An 18,745-nucleotide genomic window follows, 5' to 3' on the forward strand; every position below is an offset into this window, starting at 1 on the left:
TGTATATCCTAGTTATCAACCCTTTCTCAGATTTGTAACCTGCAAATATCTTTTCCCATTCTGAAGGTTGTCTATTTGCTTTAATTGTTCTGTCCTTATCTGTGCAGAAGCTTCTCAGCTTAATTACATCCCATTTGTTTATTTTTGTTAAAGTCTTCTTCATAAAAACTCTCCCTGGGCTAATATCATTAGGAGTTTTCCCATACTTTCTTCTAGGATTTTTATTATTTCATGCCTTAGATTTGAATCTTTTATCTAGCAAGACTCAATTATTGTAAGTGGTAAAAGGTGTAGATCCAGTTTCAGTCTTTTACATGTGGTTATCCAGTTCTCCCAACACCATTTATTGGATAGGGATTCTTTTGCCAGGCAATCCAATTTATTGAATAGGGATTGTTTGGTTTATCAAATCAGGTGGCAATAAGAGATTGGTTTCATCTCTTGGTTTTCTATTTGGTTCCATATGTCTCTGTCTCCAATGTTGTGCCAATACCATGCTGTTTTGTTCACTGTGGACTTGTAATATAACCTGAAGTCTGATAGAATAAATGATGCTTTCAGCTTTGTTTTTATCACTAAGAATTGCCTGGGCTACATGGAATTTTTCTGGTTCCATACAAACTGAAGTACTACTTTTTCCAGTTCTTCAAAGTATGATGTTGGCATTTTAATGTTGGTATTTTTTCCAGTTCTTCAAAGTGTGCATTGAATCTGTAGATTGGATTGGGTAGTATAGCTATTTTGACAATGTTGATTCTTCCCAGCCAAGAGCATGGTTATGTTCTTCCATTTGTTAATGACTTTTGCTATTTCTTTTCTTAGAGTTTCATAATTCTCTTTGTAGAGATCCTTCACCTCTTTTGTTATATTCTTAAGTATTTCATTTTCTTTGAAGCTACTGTGAAGGGAATTGTGTCCCTGATTTGCTTCCCAACTTGGCTGTTCTTGGTGTATACAAAGGGTAGTGATTTGTGGACACTGATTTTATACCTGAGACATTTATTCTATTTCTTGATCATGTCCAGGAGTCTTGTGTCTGAGTCTCTGAAGTTTTCTAAGTATAAGATCATATCAGCAAAGAGCAAGAGTTTGACTTCATCTGCCCCCATTTGGAGGCCCTTTATATCCTTCTCTTGCCTGAATGTCTTGGCTAGAACTTCCAGAACTATGTTGAATAGTACTGGTGATAGAGGACACCCTTGTCTGGTTCCAGTTCTAAGTGGAAAAGCTTTCAGTTTTACTCCATTCAGTATGATATTTAGCTGTGGGTTTGTTGTAAATGTCTTCAATCATTTTAAGAAATGTGCCACATAGGCCTATTTTCTTAAGGATTCTTGTTAGAAAAGGATGGTAAATTTTTGCAAATGCTTTTTTTTCTGCAGCTATTGAGAGGATCATATATATGGTCTTTGTTTTGCTTCTATTGATATGGTGAGTTATATTTAAGGATTTGCATATGTTAAACCAGCCTTGCATCCTGAGATGAAGGCTACTTGACTGTGATGAGTAAATTTTTAAATGTGTAGCTGTAATCTATTGGCTAAGATTTTATTGTGTATTTTTGCATCAATATTTACAAGCTCATCTTTGAAGGTTTGATAGAATTCTTTCAAGAAGCCATCTGATTCAGGGCTTTTTTTGTTGGAAGCTTTTTGATTGTTTCTTTAATTTCAGTGCTTGATATTGGTTTGTTCAAGATATCTGTTTCTTCCTAATTAAGCCTAGGGAGATGATGTGATTCCATGTCCATTTCCTCCACATTGTCAAATTTCTGGGCATAGTGTTTCTTGTAGTAGTCAGAGATAATCTCTTGCATCTCTGTGGTATCTGTTGTTATTTCCCCTTCGTTTCTGATTGAGCTTATTATAGATTTTACTTTTCTGTTTTTAGTTAATTTGGCCAAAAGTTTATTGATTTTGCTTATCTTTTCAAAGAACCAACTTTTTATTTCATTAATTTTCTGGATGATTCTTGTATTTTCAATTTTATTTACTTCTGATTTAATTTTGGTTACTTCTGCTAGGTTTGTGATTAGATTATTCTTCCTATACCATTTCCTTGAGATGATTCATTAGGTTGTTGGTGTGCTCTCTTTCTGTTTTTCAGATGTAGGAATTTAATGTGATACATTTCCTTTGTAGGATCTCTTTGCAGTATCCCACAGGTTTTGGTACTTGTAGCTTCATTGTTGTTATGTTTAAAGAATTTAATAATTTCCTCCTTTGTCTCCTCTTTGACCCAACTATCATTCGGCATAAGGTTGTTTAGTGTCCATGCCTTTGTGTAGGGATGAAAATTTTTTTGGAGTTTTACCTTTATTGCCTTGTGGTCTGAAAAAATACAAGGTGTAATTTCAGTTCTTTTAATTTTGTTTAAAACTTTCTTCATGTCCTAAGAATGTTAATATTGGACATGGTGTGGGAAAGCTGGTGCAGCTACGGGAGGAAATGAGAACAAAGCTTGGAAGGAAGTTTACTTCCTTCCTTCCATGTCCATTTCCTCCACATTGGACATGAGGGGGCTAGCCATGTGCCAAACAGAGTCATAGTCAGGCACCAGTGTCAGTTAGTAGGCAGAAGCAGGACTAAGGTGAAGGCATAGACTATGGCCTTTATTGGAGTTTCCAAGGAAATGGCAAGGCAGGATAGAACAAACAGTTTAGGATTGGCTATTGTGAATAATTCCAGCAAGCTTTGGGGGTGGAATCTAGTTTGTCTGGTACCTGACTGTGGAATGATTTATGATAGAAGAAATACTGGCTTAATGTGTGAGAATTTTTTTTTTCCATTTTTTTTTTTTTTATTGTTGGGGATTCATTGAGGGCACAATAAGCCAGGTTACACTGATTGCATTTGTTAGGTAAAGTCCCTCTTGCAATCATGTCTTGCCCCCAGAAGGTGTGGCACACACCAAGGCTAATGTGTGAGAATTAGAGAAGGAGGTGACAGGGGCTAGGTTTGTTGGTTTGCAAACCAAAAATGTGCTCCAGGTGAAGCAGTTTGCTATCTACAGGAACTGACTAGTTGGAGGGGTGGGGGTGAGCAAGCTTTCTGGGGCCAGTAAGTTTTTTAAGATGTGAAAACATCATAGATACAGAAAATTCTAAAAATCATATTTAATATACTATACTTTGAAAAATTTCATATTCCTTAACTGAAAGTTCTATAATTATCCCTAATGATAATGGCTATAAGATCTAAACCTTAGAATCCCTATAAATACTCATCAAATGTTACTGAACAATCCGAGACTTGGCTTGGAGTTTTTCCTCACAGATACCAAATTCAGATTACCACATAACTCATGTCAGGTGGACAGTCGTATGCCCAACAAGTGAAAACTGCATTCCAATGACCCCCCAAACATCTTTACATATTATACGATTGTTAGAGTAAGAGATAGTGCTGACACCAGATACATGGTCTTACAGAGTACATACAGGTATTGAAATAAATAATCCTCAGACAGAAGCTAACTAGTCCAGTTGCAGGGCCTGGTAGAGTGGTTGCAGGTATTAAAGTCTAACGAAGGGGGGTTGATAACCACAGACCAGAACTAGCTTTAGCCAGCTTGTCAGTTATCTAGATCACTTTACATGAACTTTGGCTAATTACAACATCATTTGCATTGTTGTTTTAAAATATCTCTGCTGTTCAAATTACCATGACAGTTCTGAAACAACTATGTAAAGTATGAAAACGGGAATGAACACAATTCTAGGAATTACTACCCAAATTATTAGTGAAACAAATCTCTTAGCCTTAATTATACCTCCCCTTAAAACCACATTCTCCCTGAGCAGCCACTTGCACAACCTGCATGTGCATGTCCGTTCCTGTTCTCTCTCTCGTACTTTCTTTCAGTCTTTCAATAAAAGCCGCTTGCATTGGCTTAGGTGGTCCATCCAATGATTCCAATGACCACCAAGAACCTGAAAGAACTGTCACCTGGAGGACAGTAACATAAGGAGGCAAGTATGTTAAAAAAGACGCCAACCAATGTAAGCCTTAAAATCACACTGAAGATGACCATTTCTCATTAGTCTCTGTGTGTGGAGGGACTACAAGAATAAAACCACAAACAGGGCACAGTGGCTCACATCTGTAATCCTAGCACTCTGGGAGGCCGTGGTGGGTGGATTGCTTGAGCTCAAAAGTTTAAGACCAGCCTAAACAAGAGCGAGACTCCGTCTCTATTAAAAATAGAAAAATTAGTGGTGGCACCTGTGGTTCAAAGGAGTAGGGCACTGGCCCCATATGCCAGAGGTGGTGGGTTCAAACCCAGCCCATGCCAAAAACTGCAGAAAAAAAAAAAAGAAAAGAAAAGAAAAGAAAAATTAGCCAGCTGTTGTTGGTGGAGCCTGTAGTTCCAGCTACACAGGAGGCTGAAGCAAGAGGATTGTGTGAGTCCAAAAGTTTGAGGTTGCTGTGAGCTATGATGATGCCACATCACTCTATCCCAGGTGATGGAGTAAGACTCTGTCTCAAAAAAAAAGTTATACAATTTGGTTATTAGATTTTTCTTCTTTTATAACATACACATCTATTCCTACAAATTTTCCACTTAGCACTGCTTATGCTGCATCTATAAATCTTGATGTGTTGTGTTTTGTTTTCATTATCTCAAAATATTTTCTAGTTTTACTTATTTATTTATTTTTGAGACAGAGTCTCACTTTGTCACCCTCTATAGAGGGCTGTAGCATCATAGCTCACAGCAACCTCAAACTCTTGGGCTCAAGCGATCTCTTGCCTCAGCCTCCCAAGTAGCTGGGTCTACAGGCACCCACACAATGCCTGGCTACTTTTTATTTTTGTTGTTGTTTGTTTGTTTAGCAGGCCCAGTCTGGGTTCAAACCCACCAGCCCTGTGTACATGGTCAGCGCCCTAACCACTGAGCTATGAACAGAGAGCCTATTTTCTAGTTTTCCTTGTGATTTCCTCTTTATCCCATTGGTTGTTTAAGAATATGTTGTTTCATTTCCGTGTACTGTGATTTTTTTGGTTTTCCTGCTATTGTTAAATTTTCATTATATTGTAATTTGAAAAGATGCTATGTATGATTTCAGTATTTTTTCAATCAATAAAGCTTGTTTTGTGACAACATATAGTCTATTCAAGAAAATGTGCACTTGAAAAGAATGTGTATTCTGCTTCTGTTGGGTAGAGTGCTCTATGTATGCATTAGGTCTGATAAATATATAGACCAATTCAAGCCCTCAGCATCTTCTGATCTTCTGTTTGGTTGTTCTACTCATTATTGAAAGTGGGGTATTGATGTTTCTATTATCACAGAAGTTTCCATCCCTTCCTGTCAATTTTATCTTCATATATTTGAGGATTCCTTTGTTATGAACATATATTTATAATTATCAAATCTTCTTGCTGTATTGAATCTTTTATCAATATACAATGTCAACGTTTTGTTTCTTTAAGGTTTTTTTTAAATTTAAAGTGTACTTTGTGTAACAATAATACAGTCACTCTTACTGTCTTTTGGTTACTATTCACATAGAATATCTTTTTTCTTCCTTTTATTTGTAACCTCTTTCCGTCCTTATATAAAAATTGAGACTCTCTTGGGCGGTGCCTGTGGTTCAGCGGGTAGGGCGCCGGTCCCATATTCTGGAGGTGGTGGGTTCAAACCCAGCCCCGGCCAAAAAAAAAAAAAAAAACCACACACAAAAAGAAATTGAGACTCTTGTGACTGTGTGTAGATATAAACCAAGTGACCGTAAAAACAAACAAACAAAAAAAAAAAAACCCCAAATATTTAACATGAATATGTGTATTTAAAATGGGTCAAAGGTAAAATGTATTTTTGTCTTGGGCTGAATTTATTAAAAGAGGTTTAATAGTGTTCTAGAGATACTCCTATAATCTTCCCAAGCTACTATAAGTTTTCTCATTTCAAAGAAATAGAATAAGACAGTATTTTACAGAGTAGAAAATACTTGAGTGCATAATGAATACATTTTATATTAATTTATAAACTGTGGCTGGAAAGTATTTCCCACAGTTGCCACATGTTTTTTCCCCCCTTTTCCTTTAAGGCATTGCTAAAATGTCATTTTCACAGTGAGATCTTTCCTTAGCACCCTATGTAAAACTAATTCTCTATACTTGTTTTCTCTTCTTGATAACAATTATCACCATAGAACCTAACATATAGTTATCTGCTTAGTGTCTGGTGGTGCCACTAGAATGAAAACACCATGAAGGTAGAACTTTTTCTTTGTTTTGTTTCCAGCGATATCATCTAACACTAGAAAACTGGCAGGCAGGAAGTAAGTGCTCAGTGTACTGAATGAATAAAAGTTCATGGGTATTTATAGTGTCAAGAAGAAAAAAGTATTTTCCACAATGAGAATAGAGGTTCCAGAATCTGCTTATGGTTTCCCTGGAGTCTCCACTGAAGACCAAACCACATATAAGTAGAATATAACTTCATAAGACCAAGCGAAGAACAACAGGGGAGGTGAAGCAAAACAATCCCCAATGCCCACATAGGGCAGAGACATTCAAGGTCTGCTCTACCCACTGTGAAAAGTCCTGTGGTACACTGGGACATTCAGCAGAAACCCAAGAAAAGATCACCTTAGTAGCAGAGTTAAATTAGCCTTCTCTTATGAGAAAGAGATAATCTGAATGGCTTCTATTAAGGAAATTAAATGAATAATTAATAACCTCCCAATAAAAAAAATCAGGTACAAGTGGTTTCATTAATGAATTCTATCAAACATATAAGAAAGGAAATTATATCATTTCTACAGAATCTCTTTCAGAAAACAGAAATAGAGGAAATGTTTCCTAACACATTCTATGAGGTCAGCATTATCCTAATGCCAAAACCAGATAAACATATAACAGGAAAGCAAAACTACACACAAATATGTCTCATGAACATAAATGCAAAAATCCTCAAAATCTATCAATCACTCAGCATAGCAGTTCACAACCTTTTGGGCACCAGAGACCAGGTTTATGGAAGACAATTTTTCCAAAAATGGGGATGGGGGACAGGAGGCAGAGTTCAGAAGGTGATGCTATGCAGCCTGGTTCCTAATAGGCCATGGCTCAGAGGTTGGAGACCACAGCCTTAACAAATCCAATCCAACAACATAAAAAATAATTATACCCCATGACCAGCTGGGGATTTATTCCATGTATATTTGGAAAATCAATCAAGGTAATCCATCACATCAATAGACTAAAGAGAAATAGTATATGTTCTTATCAATTGAGGCAGAAAAAGCATTTGATAAAATCCAACATCTCTTCATGATAAGACAAAAAAAAATCTCTCAGCATACAAGGAATACAGAGGAGCTTTCCCAATCTGATAAAGAACATGTACAAATAACCCATAGGTAGCATCTGAGTTAATCATGAGAAACTGGAGAGTCTCTCCCTAAGATTAGAAATAAGGAAAGGATGTACTGTCACACCACTCTTTCAATGTCACACTGGAAGTCCTAGTAAATACAGTAAGAAAAGGAAAGGAAATAAAAATACATGGACTAGGAAGAAATAAAACCATCTTTGTCTGAAGATGACAAGATTGTCTATGTACAAAAGCTGAAAAATCAACAAAAACCTCCAGAAATTAATAAGCAGGTATAGCAAAGTCACAGGGTACAAAGTTAATATATGAAGGTAAATTACATTTCTATACACCAATAATACTTGGAATTGCAAAATAAAAATATAATTTACAAAAGCACACAAGTAAAAGGAAATACTTAGGCAATCTAACTAAAAACAGGTACAAGATCTGCATGTGGAAAACCGCAAAACTCTGATGAAAGAAATCAAGAGCATCTAAACACACGGAGAGCTATTTCATGTTCATGGATTAGAAGACTTAATAGTGTTAGAATGTCAGTTCCTCTTAAAATGACATGTGGAGCCAGTGCAATCCCCATTTAAAAGCCAGAAATTCTGTATATATTGACAAACGGATTCTAAAGGCAAAAAACTTAAATACCCAACACAATACTGGAGGAAAACTAAGTTGGAAGGCTCACAGACTTTCTACAAAGATTCTATATTCAAGAAAGCATGGAATTGTTGAAAGAGCAGATACAAAAATCAATGGAACAGAAAAGAATACTCTCTTGACCAAATGGTACTGGGACAACTGGATATTCACATGCAGTGACTAAAGTTGAGACCTTTACCTCAGATTATATACAAAAGTAATAAAAATAGATCAAAGTCCTAAGTGTGAGGTCTAATAATCTAAAACTCAGAAGGACCAACAAGTAGGGCATTGGCCCCATATACCGGAGGTGGTGGGTTCAAACCCAGCATCGGCCAAAAACTGCACACAAAAAAAGTTTGAAATATTAAAATAAATAAATAAATAAATAAAAATAAAACTCAGAAGGAAACACATGTGAAAACCATTGTGATCTTGGATCAGGCAACAATTTATTACAAAATCAAACATACAGGGAATCAAAGGAAAGTAGATAAACTGAATTTCATCAAAATTAAAAACATTTGTACATCAAAGGACAGTATCAAGACAGTGAAAAGATAACCCATAGGATGAGAGAAAAATGTGTGCAAATCTTATACCTGTTAAAGACATACACTTCAGAATATATAAAGACCAACCCAACAACAACAACAAAACAATTAAAAAATGGACAAATAATCTTAAGAGACATTTTTCTAAAGAAGATAAACTATTGGCCAACAGTCTGATGAAAAGATGCTTAACATTGGTTATTAGGAAAATGCAAATCAAAACCACAATGAGGTATGTTATACCCCTTAGGGGAGCTAAAATTCTAAAAACAGTAACAAGTGTTGCCAAGGATAAGAGAAATTATTGATAGAAACCTTATATATGGCTAGTAGATATGTTAAAAATGCTGCAGCTGCTGCTGATGTGAAAAAGTTTGTCAGTTTCTCAAAAAGTTAAACATAGTCCGGTGCTCGGGCAGCGTGGCCAGGCGCGGCTGCGGAGGGGGCCGCTGGGGTTGCCGGGCAGCTGCAGAGGTGGAGGGGCTCGCAATGTGGCTCCCGGTGGCACCTGGTCAGCCTAGCCTGGCCCTTAGGACAGAGAGGGCCTTAGAAGCGTGATGCCCGCTTCGCTCAGCTGTCCTCCAGACAGCCTGGCAGCTGCCCCTCTGCTACGGCTGCTTTGGCCCTCAGGCCTCAGAGCCCGTGGGGCTCAGCCTCAGGGTGCGGGTTCCTGGTCCGAGAGGACCCACTGCAACGGGCCATAGGTTGGGCGGCCAAACGTGGTGGGAGGAAGGGGCCTTTGTGTTCCCTGAGCCAAAGGCACCGAGAGAGGATGCGGGCGGGTTAGAGCCCTCACCTTGTGTGGTGCCTCTAAGACCACACTCACTGCAATTTTGAATTCTCAGCAGCCTTGTGACATGGGCGGTGCACTGATTCTCAGTTCCTTTATATAGAGGTCAGAAAGTAAAATGAAGTACATTCTGGTTACTAGTGGTGTTATATCAGGAATTGGAAAAGGAATCATCGCCAGCAATGTAGATACAATACTGAAGTCATGTGGTTTACATGTAACTTGAATTAAAAGTGACCCCTACATTAACATCAATGCAAGAACATTTTCCCCTTAGGAGCATGGTGAAGTTTTTGTGTTGGATGATGGTGGGGAAGACCTTGACCTGGGTAACTATGAGCGGTTCCTTGACTTCTGCCTCACCAAGGAGTGGGTGATAAGATAGGCATTGATACCTGTGGATGAAAATGGCCTAGAACCTCAAGTGTGTGTTATTGAGTTCCGCAGAACTATGGGAGATATGGAAAGCATGCCCTTTATTTTGAAGCCTTCTGTCAGTTTCAATTCAAGAACAAGAAGAATTTTTGTAATATCCACATCAGTCTAATTCCTCAGCCAGGTTCAACAGGGGAAAGAAGACTAAACTCACCCAGGAAAGTGTCTGAGAACTTAGAGGGCTTGGACTTTCCCCACACCTGGTTGTATGCAGGTGCTCAAATTCTCTTGACACATCAATCAAAGAGAAAATATCCATGTCCTGCCAGGTGGAACCTGAGTGAGTGATCTGGGTCCATGATGTCTCATCTATCTACCAAGTCCCCTTGTTAGAGAAGCAAGGGGTTGTAGAATATTTTCTATGAAGACTTGACCTTCCTATTGAGAGGCAGCCATGAAAAATACTGATGAAGTGGAAAGAGATGGCTAAGATATGACTGATTGCTAGATACCTGCTCTATTGCTCTTGTGAGTAAATACACGAAGTTCTCAGACTTCTACTGTCATGAAATCTCTGCAGCATTCTGCACTGGCCATTAACCAAAAATTGGAAATCAAGTACACAGATTCCACAGACTTGGAGCCAAGCACCTACAGGAAGAGTCTGTGTGCTACATGAAGCTTGGCATGAGCTTTGCAGTGTTCATGGAGAGCTGGTTTCAGGATTTGGTGTTCGAGGAACAGAGGGAAAAATTCAAGCAATTGCCTGAACTCAGAAACAGAAAAAGCTTTTTTGGGATGTGTGCTTAGGAATGAGGTTGGCAGTGGTTGAATTCTCAAGAAATGTGCTGGGATGGCAAGATGCTAGTTCTATGGAGTTTGATCCTAAGATTAATCATTCTGTGGTCACAGACATGCCAGAACACAATTCTGGGCAGATGGGTAGAACCATGAGGCTGGGCAAGAGGAGAACCTTGTTCCAGAACAAAAACTTCACCAAGAGGAAACTATGGAGATCCAGACTAGTTGGAAGAGAGGAACCACCACAGATGTGAGGCAAATCCTATCTTGAAAAACTGGAAGAGCAAGGCTTGAAGTTTGTTGGCTAAGATGCTGAAGGAGAGAGAATGCAAATTGTGGAGTTGGAAGATCATCACTTTTTTGTCAGGGCTGAGTACCACCCTGAGTTCCTGTCCAGACCTATCAAGCCTGACCCACCCTACTTTGGCCTCCTCCTGGTCTCCAAGGGGGAAGCTCTCACATTACCTCCAGAAAGGCTGCCAGCTCTCACCCAGGGCCACCTATAGTGACAAAAGCAGAAGTAGCTCTCCTGACTCTGAAATCACTGAAGTTTCCATCAATAAATCATGACTCATCTTATAATGGATGATTCTTCAAGAGAGCCTTCAAACTTTGCAGCTTTGATTTTACACTCTGCTTTTGACACTTCCTTTCAATTATGTTTTTATTAAGATTATTTTATTATAGGGGAAAGGTATTTGGGAAACTTTGTCATTTTGTATGCCCCATCCTGCATGGTGCACTGCCTGTTGTGTGACACCCTCCTTTGCAGTCTTGAGTTTCTGAGACAGAAGCGGAAAGTCCAGATGGAAACTGAGGGTGGGCAGGGATGGTAGAGCACCCTGTTGATCACCGTGCTTCTCCAACTACCTCACATCATTGTGAATTGGAGTGTGCTGTCCATGGCTTTCCCTGGGATGCCTAGACCATTATAAAGTGTGCCAGGGGGACTTAATGAGCACAGAAAGATAATTTTAGCTAGTACTTTCAGTGCTTGGTGTCGGGACCTGATTGCACTTTTAGTGCCACTAAAAGCACTGAAATGAGACCAGAGACAGAATTGCAATACTGCCCTGAGTTTTGGGGACTGTTAGTGACAACTTCTGTCTGGTTCTCATCATCCAAATGGATGGTTTGCTGTCACATAGAAGTCTAATGCTCCCTAATGTAATTTTAAAATCTCACAGAATCTGGCTGTGCTTCTTATTCCTGGGGCTAAGAAATACTCCTTGCATGGGTGGTGCCTGTGGTTCAAAGGAGTAGGGCACCAGCCCCATAAACTGAAAGTAGCAGGTTCAAACCTGGCCCCAGCCAAAACTGCAAAAAAAAAAAAAAAGAAAGCAAGAAAAAAAGAAAGAAAAGATAAACTCCTTGCATGAAGAAGTCACTTAAAACAGAACAAAGAATCTTTTGGGAAAACTGCCTTTAATACCCTCTCACATATAGACAGCTTTCACTCGAGGATGATACTTTTTTCTTCCAGGATGGTGTTACTGCAGTTGAAATGCAGTATGAAGGAAAAGCTATTTTCTTAATGCAATGTTAACAATAGGCATAGACATGTCCCTACTATATCCTGGATGGACTTAATATATACTCTATAACTTAAGAAATAAAAAATTTGGAACAAGAAAAAAAAAAGTTAGGGCGGCGCCTGTGGCTCAGTGAGTAGGGCGCCGGCCCCATATGCCTAGGGTGGCGGGTTCAAACCCAGCCCCGGCCAAACTGCAACAAAAAAAATAGCCGGGCGTTGTGGCGGGTGCCTGTAGTCCCAGCTGCTTGGGAGGCTGAGGCAAGAGAATTGCATAAGCCCAAGACTTAGAGGTTGCTGTGAGCCATGTGACGCCACGGCACTCTACCGAGGGCGGTACAGTGAGACTCTGTCTCTACAAAAATAAATAAATAAATAAATAAAAAAGAAAAAAAAAGTTAAACATAAAATTACCTTCTTAGAACCCAGCAGTTCCATTCCTAGTCAACAAATGTTCACACAAATACTCGTAATATAAATGTTCATAACAAGTTATGCATAGTAGACAAAATGTAGGAACAGCCAAAATGTACACAAACTGAAAAATGGATGAACAAAATGTGGCAAATACATACAATGAAATATTATTCAGCCATAAAAAGGAATCAACTACTCTCACATGATAAAGGACGTTCTTTAAAAACATCCTGCTAAGTGAAAGAAGCTAGAAACAAATAGCAACAAAGTATATATGATTCCATTTATATAAAATTTCCACAATAGGCAACTCCATAGAGATAGAAAGCAGATTTACTGGTTGTTGAGGAACAACCTGACTGAAAGAATAACTAGAATTAACTACTAATTGATAGGCTGTCCTGAAACAGAAAAGGGACATTTAATTTTACAAAAATCTAAATAGGTTGGGCCTAGTACAAATACAAATCTAATATTTGTACTTAGATTTATTGTGTAATCCTAGCACTCTGAGAGGCTGAGGTGGGAGATTGTTTGAACTCAGGAGTTCAAGACCAGCCTGAGCAAGAGTGAGACCCCATCTCCACTTAAAAGAGAAAAATTAGGAAGGCATGGTGGCTTATACTTGTAGTCCCATCTACCTGGGAGGCTGAGGCAAGAGGATTGCTTGAACCCAAGAGTTTGAGGTTGCTGTGAGTTATGATGCCCCAAGCAATCTACCCAGAGTGACAAGAGTGAGACTGTCTCAAACAAACAAACAAACAAAAAAAAAATAAAGGAAATAGAAGTAAAGTATGGATATCACTTAATAATAATGTATTAATTATCAGTTCTCTAATTGTAAGAAATGTACCACATCGATAACAGAGAAACTGGGTATGCAGTAAATGGTAACTGTCTATACTATCTTCACAATGTTTGTAAATCTGAATTAAAATTTATTTTAAAATTTTTAATTAAAAACTACCAAATAGATGGTAAGAAGTATAAAAAGCAACCCATAAGCAGTACAAAAAGCAGCAAATAAAAACAACACATGATGAAGTTAATTAAAAAAAACACTTTATATCACTTACTATAAATATGCTACATACATTCAAGGACTAAGGAAAACAATGATAACAGGAAAGAAAAATACAAAACAGAACTAAAGAGAACTTCCAGAGACTCTTTTTTAAATCACCAAATGTAATTAATGTAAAAGAAAAGCTTTGTGAATTTGATAATAGAGTAGATTTCCAAAATTTTAAAATGTATTATAGAAAAACTTAAAAAAAATAAAATTAGAAACTAAAGCCTTAGGGTTCATGACACAATGCTTTGTGATAAAAAATGAATACAGTTAAAGTCCCAGAAGGAGAGAAGAGGAAAATATTTTTAAAATAGTATCAAATCATTTCCAAAATTGATAAAAATGATGACTGAAGAGGATCAAAGAATCTTCTTTTTTTTCCTTTATTTTTATTATTTTTTTTATTGTTCGGGATACATTGAGGGTACAATAAGCCAGTTACACTGATTGCAATTGTTAGGTAAAGTCCCTCTTGCAATCATGTCTTGCCCTCATAAAATGTGACACACACTAAGGCCCCACCCCCCTCCCTCCATCCCTCTTTCTGCTTCCCCCCCATAACCTTAATTGTCATTAATTGTCCTCACATCAAAATTGAGTACATAGGATTCATGCTTCTCCATTCTTGTGATGCTTTACTAAGAATAATGTCTTCCACGTCCATCCAGGTTAATACGAAGGATTTAAAGTCTCCATTTTTTTTAACGGCTGAATAGTATTCCATGGTATACATATACTACAGCTTGTTAATCCATTCCTGGGTTGGTGGGCATTTAGGCTTTTCCACATTTTGGCGATTGTAAATTGAGCTGCAATAAACAGTCTAGTACAAGTGTCCTTATGATAAAAGGATTTTTTTCCTTCTGGGTAGATGCCCAGTGATGGGATTGCAGGATCGAATGGGAGGTCTAGGTTGAGTGCTTTGAGGTTTCTCCATACTTCCTCCCAGAAAGGTTGTACTAGTTTGCAGTCCCACCAGCAGTGTAAAAGTGTCCCCTTCTCTCCACATCCACGCCAGCATCTGCAGTTTTGAAATTTTGTGATGTGGGCCATTCTCACTGGGGTTAGATGATATCTCAGGGTTGTTTTGATTTGCATTTCTCTAATATATAGAGATGATGAACATTTTTTCATGTGTTTGTTAACCATTCATCTGTCATCTTTAGAGAAAGTTCTATTCATGTCTCTTGCCCATTGATATATGGGATTGTTGGATTTTTTCATGTGGATTAATTTGAGTTCTCTATAGATCCTAGTTATCAAGCTTTTGTCTGATTGAAAATATGCAAATATCTTTTCCCATTGTGTAGGTTGTCTCTTTGCTTTGGTTATTGTCTCCTTAGCTGTACAGAAGCTTTTCAGTTTAATGAAGTCCCATTTGTTTATTTTTGTTGTTGTTGCAATTGCCATGGCAGTCTTCTTCATGAAGTCTTCCCCCAGGCCAATATCTTCCAGTGTTTTTCCTATGCTTTCTTGGAGGATTTTTATTGTTTCATGCCTTAAATTTAAGTCCTTTATCCATCTTGAATCAATTTTTGTGAGTGGGGAAAGGTGTGGGTCCAGTTTCAGTCTTTTACATGTAGATATCCAGTTCTCCCAACACCATTTATTGAATAGGGAGTCTTTCCCCCAAGGTAAGTTCTTGTTTGGTTTATGGAGATTAGCTGGTTGTAAGATGTTAGTTTCATTTCTTGGTTTTCAATTCGATTCCAAGTGTCCATGTCTCTGTTTTTGTGCCAGTACCATGCTGTCTTGAGCACTATGGCTTTGTAGTACAGACTAAAATCTGGTATGCTGATGCCCCCAGCTTTATTTTTGTTACTAAGAACTGCCTTAGCCATACGGGTTTTTTTCCAGTTCCATACAAAACGCAGAATCATTTTTTCCAAATCTTGAAAGTACGATGTAGGTACTTTGATAGGAATGGCTTTGAATAGGTAAATTGCTTTGGGAAGTATAGACATTTTAACAATGTTGATTCTTCCCATCCATGAGCATGGTATGTTCTTCCATTTGTTAATATCCTCTGCTATTTCCTTTCTGAGGATTTCATAGTTTTCTTTATAGAGGTCCTTCAGCTCCTTCGTTAGGTATATTCCTAGGTATTTCATTTTCTTTGAAACTATGGTGAAGGGAGTTGTGTCCTTAATTAGCTTCTCATCTTGACTGTTATTGGTGTATACAAAGGCTACTGACTTGTGGACATTGATTTTATATCCTGAAACATTACTGTATTTTTTGATGACTTCTAGGAGTCTTGTGGTTGAGTCTTTGGGGTTCTCTAAGTATAAGATCATGTCATCAGCAAAGAGGGAGAGTTTGACCTCCTCTGCTCCCATTTGGATTCCCTTTATTTCCTTGTCTTGCCTAATTGTATTGGCTAGAACTTCCAGCACTATGTTGAATAGTAAAGGTGACAGAGGACAACCTTGTCTGGTTCCAGTTCTAAGAGGAAAACTTTGAGTTTTACTCCATTCAGTAAAATATTGGCTGTGGGTTTGTCATAGATAGCTTCAATCAGTTTTAGAAATGTGCCACCTATGCCTATACTCTTCAGTGTTCTAATTAGAAAAGGATGCTGGATTTTATCAAATGCTTTTTCTGCATCTATTGAGAGGATCATGTGATCTTTATTTTTGCCTCTGTTAATATGGTGGATAACGTTTATGGACTTACGTATGTTAAACCAGCCTTGCATCCCTGGGATGAAGCCTACTTGATCATGATGAATGACTTTTTTGATGATAAGCTGTAATCTATTGGCTAGGATTTTGTTGAGAATTTTTGCGTCTATATTCATGAGTGAGATTGGTCTGCAATTCTCCTTTTTGTTTGTGTCTTTTCCTGGTTTTGGTATCAGGGTGATGTTTGCTTCATAGAATGTGTTGGGGGAAGATTCCTTCTTCCTCAGTTTTTTGGAATAATTTCTGCAGTACAGGAATAAGCTCTTCCTTGAAGGTTTGATAGAATTCTGTAGTGAAGCCATCTGGACCTGGGCATTTTTTAGTTGGAAGCTTTTTTATTGTTTCTTTGACCTCAGTGCTTGAAATTGGTCTGTTCAGGAGGTCTATTTCTTCCTGGCTAAGTCAAGGGAGAGGGTGTGATTCCAAATATTGATCCATTTCCTTCACATTGTCAAATTTCTGGGCACAGAGTTTCTGGTAGTATTCAGAGATGATCTCTTGTATCTCTGTGGGATCAGTTGTTATTTCCCCTTTATCGTTTCTGATTGAGGTTACTAGAGATTTTACTTTTCTATTTCTAATTAGTCTGGCCAATGGTTTATCTATTTTATTTATTTTTTCAAAAAACCAACTCCTTGTTTCATTAATTTTCTGAATGATTCTTTTGTTTTCAATTTCATTGATCTCTGATTTGATTTTGGATATTTCTTTTCTTCTACTGAGTTTAGGCTTAGATTGTTCTTCTTTTTCCAATTCCATAAGATCTCTTGTGAGATTGTTGATGTGCTCTCTTTCTGTTTTTCGAATGTAGGCATCTAAAGTGATGAATTTTCCTCTCAAAACTGCTTTTGCAGTATCCCACAGGTTTTGGTAGCTTGTGTCTTCATTGTTGTTATGCTCAAGGAAGTTAATCATTTCCTGTTTTATTTCTTCCTGCACCCATCTGTTATTCAACAGAAAATTGTTTAATTTCCATGCCTTTGGATGGAGTTGAGCATTTTTGTTAGAGTTGACTTCCACCTTTAGTGCCTTATGGTCTGAAAAGATACAAGGTAAAATTTTAATTCTTTTGATTCTGTTGATATTTGTTTTGTGTCCCAGGATATGATCAATTTTTGAGAATGTTCCATGGGGTGATGAGAAGAATGTATATTCTTTATCTTTGGGGTGGAGTGTTCTATATGCGTCTATCAAGCATAGTTGTTCTAGGGTCTCTTAAATCTCTTATATCTTTGTTTAATTTCTGTTTAGAGGATCTGTCCAGCTCTGTAAGAGGAGTGCTAAAGTCCCCTGTTATGATGGTATTATCAGATATCATATTGCTCAGACTGAGTAAGGTCTGCTTCAAGAATCTGGGAGCATTTAAATTGGGTGCATAAATATTTAGAATTGAAATGTCTTCTTGTTGTATTTTTCCCTTGACCAATATAAAGTGACCATCTTTGTCTTTTTTGACTTTAGTTGCTTTAAATCCACATGTATCTGAAAATAAGATTGCAACTCCTCTTTTCTTCTGAATTCCATTTGCCTGAAAAATTGTCTTCCAACCCTTGACTCGGAGCTTTAATTTGTCTTTTGAAGCCAGGTGTGTTTCTTGCAGACAGCAAATGGATGGCTTGTGTTTTTTAATCCAGTCAGCTACTCTATGTCTCTTCAGTGGGGAATTCAAGCCATTAACATTTATTGAGATAATTGATAAGTGTGGTAGTATTCTATTTGTCTTATTTGGTGAGAGTCCATTGCTTAGTTTTATCTTTTGCATCAGTGTGGAGGTTAGGTTCTGGCCTTTGATTTCTGAGTTCTTACTTTGCTGCTGATCCATTGTGGTGGTCAGTGTGCAGAACAGGTTGAAGTATTTCCTGTAGAGCTGGTCTTGATGTGGCAAATTTCCTCAATGTTTGTATATCCGTAAATGATTTGATTTCTCTGTCAATTTTGAAGCTTAGCTTAGCAGGGTACAGAATTCTGGGCTGGAAATTGTTCTGTTTAAGTAGATTAAAGGTAGATGACCATTGTCTTCTTGCTTGGAAAGTTTCATTAGAGAAGTCTGCGGTCACTCTGATGGATTTGCCCCTGTAGGTCAACTGGCGCTTACTCCTGGCAGCTTGCAGAATCTTTTCTTTTGTCTTGACTTTGGACAGGTTCATCACAATGTGTCTTGGAGAAGCTCGGTTAGAGTTGAGGCGACCTGGGGTCCGATATCCTTCTGAAAGCAGTGTGTCAGAATCTTTGGTGATGTTTGGGAAATTTTCTTTTATAATATTCTCTAGTATGGCTTCCATTCCTTTGGGGCATTCTTCTTCCCCTTCTGGAATTCCTATAACTCGTATGTTGGAACGCTTCATAAAGTCCCATAATTCTGACAGTGAACATTCTGCTTTCTCTCTCTTCTTTTCTGCCTCTTTTACTGTCTGAGTTATCTCAAGAACTTTGTCTTCTACCCCTGAAATTCTTTCTTCTGCATGGTCTAACCTGTTGCTGATACTTTCCATTGCATCTTTAAGTTCCCGAATTGACTGTTTCAGTTCCTTCAGGTCTGTT

At 37.9% G+C, this 18,745-nt stretch overlaps 1 pseudogene; it reads left to right on the forward strand.

Annotated features, from left to right (window-relative positions):
• Positions 1–9,427: 9,427 nt before the first annotated feature.
• On the forward strand, positions 9,428–11,089 carry LOC128581024 (CTP synthase 1-like; annotated as a pseudogene).
• Positions 11,090–18,745: the final 7,656 nt, after the last annotated feature.

Source organism: Nycticebus coucang, chromosome 3 (genome assembly GCF_027406575.1).
Source record: "Nycticebus coucang isolate mNycCou1 chromosome 3, mNycCou1.pri, whole genome shotgun sequence".
Classification (NCBI taxonomy): Eukaryota; Metazoa; Chordata; class Mammalia; order Primates; family Lorisidae; genus Nycticebus; species Nycticebus coucang.